General features: G+C 43.1%; 1 long non-coding RNA gene across 1 annotated transcript in view; it reads left to right on the top strand.

Moving 5' to 3' along the window:
• The first annotated feature begins 938 nt into the window (after positions 1–938).
• Positions 939–5,630, top strand: part of LOC122561608 — a 38,871-nt gene continuing 34,179 nt past the window's right edge. The window contains exon 1 of the long non-coding RNA XR_006315053.1: positions 939–1,990. This is a non-coding gene — a long non-coding RNA (uncharacterized LOC122561608). The remainder of the gene's footprint in view (positions 1,991–5,630) is intronic.

Genomic DNA, 5,630 nt, shown 5'->3' with positions numbered 1-5,630 from the left:
CCTGACCCTGGATCCTCAGTGATGAAGATAACTCTTAACAACCCTCTGCGTTGGCCTAGCAACACTCAGATCAAGGGTAAGAAATGTTGGCATTTGCTAGCTTTGCCCTCATCCCACGAATAAAAAAGCTAAAAGCTAGTTATTGGTGGACCTGCAGCTCCTAAGGAGAGAGGGGATCAATGAAGGCACAGCTTGGAGGAGGCTATAATTATCATGCAGACTGTTCAGGGTAGCAGATAAGCTTTCTCAACACGTTTGAACTGCAGTCGTTTGGGATATTGCGTCAAGGTCTCTGCTGGAACAAGACTTGACACTATGTGGTGGCTGCCTTTTACCTGTCACCACCATCCTCATGCTCTTTGCCACTGAGTCATCACATTTGTGACATTTCACAGTTTGCAGCTCACAAATGCATTACAAAGGTGACTGAAGGCTTATTCACAGAGAAAGTCAGCCTTGGCCCTCAAGACAGACAGAATGAGCGGGCATACAGGCTTAGGTCTTTAGTTGACTTCAGCTAAAACCCCAAGCCCAGGTGTCCACCTACTGCCACATGTCACACATTAGGCAGCTCCCACCCCAGTCTCGCACTGTTTATCAACCACAAAGACTTTTACTTCAGCAGGAAGGTTTGAATTGTATGCTGAGGCTGGATAGGTTGAGACCTTTTTCCCTGGAATGTAGGATGTTGAGGGCTAACATCATACATGTTTATAAAATCGTGAGAGGCATGCATTGGGTGAATAGTCAAGGCCCTTACCCTAAACTTGGGGAGTTAAAAACTAGAGGGCTTAGGTTGAAGGTGGGAGGGGAAAGATAAAAAAAAGGGGTGTGAGGGGCAACATTTTCACACAGAAGATGGTGTACATGGAGCAGAAGAAGTGGTAGAGGCGGGTTCAGTTACAACATTTAAAAGACATTTGGACAAGGACGTGGAAAGGAAATGTTTAGAGAGATCTGGGCAAATAGCTCTGTTTGAATTTAGGAAATCTGGTCAGCACGGACGAGTTGGGCCAATAAGCCTGTTTCCATGCTGTATGACTCTACAACATGTGACTGATATACAAGCATAAAAAATGTTTACATGGGCATGCTCAAGATTCCCAGCCATTATGCTGTCTATGAGGAGGTCCACTCTCCTAGATCACCTTGTATTTCAAACTAGAACTAGCCATCCATATGGGTCCCAAACAATGAGACATGGGAAAAAAGACAATAAAAGACATACGAGTATCAAATGTGGGATCAGACAAGAGATGAGGAGGTACTTCAGACACCTGAACACATCTGGAGGCACTGTTCAGGGACACTAACCAGGATATTCTATTGATCACCATGTTCTACATATCTGTGCAGAGTAGCAACACTTGTATCTACGGGAAGAACAGGCTGCAGAGCAGCTTCTCACAGTTCAGAGCAGGAACAATAGGGGTAAGTTTGGTCACTGGGACACTGTGAACATATGGGATACTGACTAAAGGAAAGGGTGGCTAATGTAAGAAACGTGGAAGCCAAGTCCAGAATTTCATGTCTCCTTTCTCCATCAGCCCTCTCATGTTGGGGCTGCTCTTCCTGCTATCACTGAGCTGACAAGCACTTTGGTCTGAACAACCAAGGCTAGGATATCATAACTCCTATTTCGATGTGGTATTCATGGTACATCAATCATTGGCATCCTCATCTATTGCTGTGTATGATGCCCCAATGTAGCAGCCTCTCTTTTGAGGGATAGAATTATCATTGCAAAAGCCTGCAACATCAAGCCCCTCATGTTTGAGATAGATTCCTCCAATCTCTCTTCAAGTACACAGAGTGTGGCTGGAGCCACACTTGCCAATGCCAATGCATCACACGTTTGCTGCTGTTCCAGGAGTATTCTCTTCATCAATGACTCCCGTAGTCCACATTCAGCCGTGTAGAACTTGAAGCATCCATGGACCACTCACCTGGACTCTGATCCCTGGACCAACTGTATGTAATGTTTGAACAGGTAAGACAGATAATTGTCTTTGCATTTAATGGTTTGCAGTGCCTGAGCTGTGAGTATCTGTGTTTGGGCATGCTTTGCATAGGTCCTGTAATGATGAGCTATTGTCCTTATCCGCCTGGCACACCTCCTACCAGATGCTTGAATGTGCTGAGAGAGATTAACTCCATGCTTTTGAATTGTCAGGGTCGGAAAGTTTTTGCCTCAATGATCCTTGCCATTGCACATACTTGTGCTTAACTTCAACATGACACTGCAGTATCAATGAAGAACCATTGGTACACTTTCATTTACAAGGTACACTATTTTTCAGTGTTTTATATATAATATAAACTATGCACATCAGTTGTTCAAAGGAAGGATTCATTGGTGTTTTGAATATTTGTGGGCTTATACAAATCCCTCATGATATTGCTCATGGCAAATCGTATAATACATTGTCCTCTTACAATTAGGTGTTATCAACAAAATGAGGCAAAAGTGTTACAGAAAGTGAGTCTGACCCAAAAAAGAATTGCATTGAAGACTTTTACGCCTTTCAGTAAAGGTACAAATAAAGGCTGATTATGGCACTGTCATTTGTCTTGTCCTCTTATGCATCAACCGCAAGTGTCATTTTGACTCACCATTGCCACACTCTGAGTCAGATGATTTTGCGTTCAAAGCCTGCTCCACGGTCTAATCACTAAAGGCAACTTCTTCCAAGTCTCAGTAAAAGTATTTTAACAAGTGACACCCTCTCCACCATAGCTCTGAGTGACTTTCCTCAATGACTCCCGTAGTCCTCAAGCAATCATCATTTATTATGCTCCCCTCTTTAAATCAATGTAAATTGTAAAAGGTTGAGGTCCCAGCACAGACCCTGTGGGACTCCTCCTGTCACATTTTGCCAATCAGACAAAGATCATAAGACCATAACACACAGGAGCAGAATTAGGTCATTCAGCCCATGCAATCTGCTCTGCCATTCAATTGTGGCTGATAGATTTCTCAACCCCATTCTCCTATCTTCTCCCTGTAACTCTTGATCCCCTTATCAATCAAAAACCTATCTCTCTCTGTCTTAAATACACACAAATTTGTGCCCTTAAGTATCCTTTTGCATTATCTCTACTCTTTGATATAGTCATGATGTGGGGGTGACGGTGTTGGACCGAGATGGACAGTTAAAAATCACACAACACCAGGTTATAGTCTAACAGGTTTATTTGGAATCACTAGCTTTCAGAGCGCTGCTCCTTCGTCAGGTACATTCTTTCACTTTTGACCCCACTGTTTAGTTTACTGCCCCCTCTACTTTCCTAGTTACCATTCACAAGAAAACTGACCTCAGCATGTTCCAGAGCATACTGTCCCATTGGTACAGCTCCTAGTCCCCCCCAGTACTGATACTAACAGTCCATGAACCCCAACACTTTTCTCCCACACCTATTTTTGAGTCATGTATTCATCTTTCTCATCTTATGTACCCTATACCAATCACCAACTCAGCTTGTGTAGTAATCCAGAGATTATAACCTTTGAGGTTCTGATTTTAATTTCGTGTCAACGTCTTCACATTGTCTATTCAGAAATCCTTTCCTAGATTGACTTGTGTCATTGGTGCCAACATAGATCAAATGATCAATGGATCCTCCATCCCTCCGCTGCAAGCTCCTTTCCAACCCTGAACTGTGGCACTGAGTGGGCAGCAGAGCCTACTGGACTGTCACTCTTAACTGCAGCCAACGGTGTCAGCCCTGCTCTCTAAACTATCCCCTTGTTCCCATTAAATTCCTTGTTGCTTTGCCCACTCAAATGGCTTCCTGTACATGGTACCATAGTTACCCACCTTTCAGCTCTGCCTCCCCCCGTCACGTATTCTCATCCAAACACACTGAGAGAACCTCAAATCTATTGGACAATTACAGACACCCCTGTACCCCCATCCTCTGGGTCCCTTTGCCTGCCTCACTTGCAGTCTCACCCTCCTATCCCTGATCACTGACCAAAAATCAGAAGAGCCTATCCTAAGTGGTCTGACTACCTCCTGGTACAGAGATTGAAGGAAACTTTTCCCCCCTTTCTGATGTGTCCCCATGTTTCTAATTCGGTCTTCAGCTTATAAATTCCTGAGCTGAAGCTGATTGAATTTCAAACACTTCTGGCAGACAGTGGTATTCAAGAGCTCCCACATGCTGCACCCTTAACATAGAACCTGTTGAATTAATTATTTAATTGTATCATTCACTACTTATTTAAGTTTTGGTCTAATTCATTAATATTACTACCAATTTATATAACAGTTCTATTTGGATATTATAAGAACATTTTACTAGTCATTTATGAAATTCCAATGCCAGGCTATTTATGTAGTAGGAAACAAAAGCTAAAATACTAAAGCATTTTTATAATGCATAAAAACATAATTATTTTTTTCTGGATATGCCTCACATACCAGGTAATAAGGAAACCTCAGCCACTAATGAAAACTGCATCCTTAATACGGCTACCAGATTTTGAAGAATGGTATAGGACAATAGACAATAGATAATATAGACAATAGACAATAGGTGCAGGAGTAGGCCATTCTGCCCTTTGAGCCTGTACCACCATTCAATATGATCATGGCTGATCATCCTTAATCAGTATCCTGTTCTCCATAACCCTTGATTCCACTATCCTTGAGAGCTCTATCCAACTCTTTCTTAAATGAATCCAGAGAGTGGGCCTCCACTGCCCTTTGGGGCAGAGCATTCCACACAGCAACCACTCTCTGGGTGAAGATGTTTCTCCTCATCTCTGTCCTAAATGGTCTACCCTGTATTTTAAAGCTGTGTCCTCTGGTTTGGCGCTCACCCATCAACGGAAACATGTTTCCTGCCTCCAGAGTGTCCAATCCTTTAATAATCTTATATGTCTCAATCAGATTCCCTCTCAGTCTTCTAAACTCAAGGGTATACAAGCCCAGTCGCTGCAGTCTTTCAGCGTAAGGTAGTCCCGCCATTCCAGAAATTGACCTCGTGAACCTACGCTGCACTCCCTCAATAGCCAGAATGTCTTTCCTCAAATTTGGAGACCAGAACTGCACACAGTACTCCAGGTATGGTCTCACCAGGGCCCTGTACAGCTGCAGAAGAACCTCTTTGCTTCTATACTCAATCCCTCTTATTATGAAGGCCAGCATGCTATTAGCCTTCTTCACTACCTGCTGTACATGCATGCTTACCTTCATTGACTGGAGTACAAGAACACCCAGATCTCTTTGTACTGCCCCTTTAACTAAATTCATTCCATTTAGGTAGTAATCTGCCTTCCTGTTCTTGCCACCAAAGTGGATAACCATACATTTATCCACATTAAACTGCATCTGCCATGAATCTGACCACTCACCTAACCTATCCAGGTCACCCTGTAATCTCCTAACATCCTCATCACATTTCACCCTGCCACCCAGCTTAGTATCATCAGCAAATTTGCTAATATTATTACTAATACCATCTTCTATATCATTAACATATATTGTAAAAAGCTGCGGTCCCAGCACTGATCCCTGCGGTACCCCACTGGTCACTGCCTGCCATTCCGAAAAGGAGCCGTTTATCACTACTCTTTGTTTGCTATCAGCCAACCAACTTTCAATCCAAGTTAGTACTTTGCCCCC

Source organism: Chiloscyllium plagiosum, chromosome 23 (genome assembly GCF_004010195.1).
Source record: "Chiloscyllium plagiosum isolate BGI_BamShark_2017 chromosome 23, ASM401019v2, whole genome shotgun sequence".
In the NCBI taxonomy this organism is placed as follows: Eukaryota; Metazoa; Chordata; class Chondrichthyes; order Orectolobiformes; family Hemiscylliidae; genus Chiloscyllium; species Chiloscyllium plagiosum.
The sequence above is the reverse complement of the archived record's forward strand: the minus strand, read 5'-3'. Positions and strand labels throughout refer to the sequence as shown.